Source organism: Bombus bifarius, unplaced genomic scaffold (genome assembly GCF_011952205.1).
Source record: "Bombus bifarius isolate JDL3187 unplaced genomic scaffold, Bbif_JDL3187 scf7180000009968_frag, whole genome shotgun sequence".
In the NCBI taxonomy this organism is placed as follows: Eukaryota; Metazoa; Arthropoda; class Insecta; order Hymenoptera; family Apidae; genus Bombus; species Bombus bifarius.
Genome location: NW_022885446.1, coordinates 12,501 through 15,000, shown reverse-complemented (window position 1 = coordinate 15,000; position 2,500 = coordinate 12,501). Strand labels below are relative to the sequence as shown.

The following is a 2,500-nucleotide window of genomic DNA, read 5'->3' as shown; positions in this document are numbered from 1 at the left end:
TATAGCCGATCTTAGACACACGCTAGTTCGCACACGCATTACAAATATGTAAGATTTCCGACGAACGTGGCTTTGGGGGGCCAGGCGCGCGGGCAGAGAGATACACGACGACGGGGAAAATTCGTCCCGATACGAGTACGTGTACTCTCCGATCTCCGCGCGACGCTGGGGATCATACCTCCCTAAGTCGTCAGAGCGTTCGAAGAAATCTGGCGCGTGCGTTCCCGGATCTACGGCTGATACTTTCGGAGCTTGTAAAAAAGCACAGAGCGTGTAAAACGCAACGACGACCCATCGATGCGACGGTCCTCGTTGTTGTCAGTCGCTTTCGCGAAGAGACGGAGTGGGCATTCGATCCCTGGGGCTGTACGAGAGTCTTGAGAAAAGACGGTAGATTATGGCAAAGTTTCGCACGCCATCGAGTTTAGGTTTTTGGTTCTCTCTTCTCTCCTCTCTCGACCGAGTTCCCATATTTGCTTTCTCTCTCAGTCTCGCCAAATATAATATTCGTTTAAGACGACGTCGGGGGCGCGGACCTTCGTGCGTCGAACACCGGCAAACGTAGCATATATCGCCTGATATGAAAAAAAAATCGGTCACGAGGAGAACACTACGAGTATATACGTTCGATAACCGATACACGAAGCGGTGCATAAGCGGGCGGTCGCCCTCGTAAGGACGACTCACGACGCCGCGAGCACTCACGCAGGTCCGTGACGGTTCTCTCCGCTCTTATTCGTATCCCTTCGTATACCTTCGTCCGACTCGGAAACGTTCTCTTACAGTTTTTAAGAAGAACGACGGCGGGTTGTCAAGGCAAGAAGGGACAGAGAGAGACAGAGGTAGAGTTTCGTAGTCTCCCGTGAACACGATAGATTATATATCGAGCATGCGTACGACTTGCACGGTCTCTGCACGACCGCGACGAACGCCGACGAGCGTCCAACAATCGCTCGTACGTCGCGTATGTTCTCTCCGTCCGCTCTTATTCGTATCCTCGTTCTTGTACCTTCGTCCGACTCTGAAACGTTCTCTTATATAAAGAAGAACGACGGCGGGTTGTTAAGGCAAGAAGGGACAGAGAGAGACAGATACGGAGAGTAACGATACGCAACGCAAGCAGTCTTAGGTTTACGTGAGCAACCCTCAGCCAGGCGTGGTCCAGGAATTGTATCCGTGGACCGCAATGTGCGTTCGAAATGTCGATGTTCATGTGTCCTGCAGTTCACACGTTGACGCGCAATTAGCTGCGTTCTTCATCGACCCACGAGCCAAGTGATCCACCGTTCAGGGTAATCTTTTATAAATTTTGCAACAGTTCAATACTCAAATGTACTCTTCTCGGTTCTAGCGAAGCCGAGTTCCGTCACGTTCGACCAACGGGAATCGAACGCGCAGAAGTCGCCATAGGATTGACGACACAAAAACGTTCGAAAAAAAAGAAACCGACGAACGCGCGAAGATACGCGCGTTCGCCGGCCGGGCGTAAAGTACATTATGATATATAACAACCATCGAGATCGAAGCTCCGTTCGTCAGGAAACGACGGGGATATATACACCCGATTCTGAATCCTCTGTACAGCACACGATCTCGCGAACGAGTAAGGACGGTGGCTAGCCCATGTTATATATGTGTTTGATTCTACTCTCTCGTCCAATTATTCAAGAAACAGCGCGCGTGCATCTCTCCATCGTTCGGGTGATAGTAAAGATTCGATGGGATTTGCGCGGCCGTCCGCCTCGAGCGGTCTTTCGTCCCAATATCCAGAAGCAGAGTTTGAAAAACTCTAGCGACGGCACGGGTGTCCGACTCACGACATCGAGGTTTCGAAGCCGGCGATCCCCTCCGAACGGATGGCGACCACGCGACGACTGAAAGCATGAAAAATCGACGAAAGATAGAACACATCTCCGTTCGGGTGATGTTTTTTTTTTAAAAAAAAAAAAAACAAAAATTCGATGGTACTCGCAGCCATCGTCCTCGCGCGGTCTTTCGTCCCAACATCCAGAAGCAGAGTTTGAAAAGCTCTAGCGACGGCACGGGTGTCCGACTCACGACAACGAGGATAGACAGCCGGTTCCCTCCGAACGGGTTATGCGACGACGATAAACTCGATGAAACTTTAGTCTCGTTCAGGTAGTGTGTGTGTCTTGTAAATCAAAAATTCGATGGGACTCTCATCCATCGTCCTCGCGCGGTCTTTCGTCCCAACATCCAGAAGCAGAGTTTGAAAAACTCTAGCGACGGCACGGGTGTCCGACTCACGACAACGAGGATAGACAGCCGGTCCCCTCTGAACGGTATATTATATATATGCGATGATAGACGACAAACTGGATGAAACTAAGTCTCGTTCAGGTAGTGTGTACATCAAAAATTCGATGGAACTCGCATCCGTCGTCCTCGCGCGGTCTTTCGTCCCAATATCCAGAAGCAGAGTTTGAAAAACTCTAGCGACGGCACGGGTGTCCGACTCACGACAACGAGGAAAGACAGC

The 2,500-nt window shown here is 50.7% G+C and overlaps 1 non-coding gene across 1 annotated transcript; it reads right to left on the bottom strand.

Annotated features, from left to right (window-relative positions):
- Positions 1–1,140: 1,140 nt before the first annotated feature.
- On the bottom strand, positions 1,141–1,295 carry LOC117215977. Its single transcript, XR_004489260.1, has one exon. It is a non-coding gene; the product is annotated as a 5.8S ribosomal RNA (ribosomal RNA).
- Between the last annotated feature and the right edge of the window lie 1,205 nt (positions 1,296–2,500).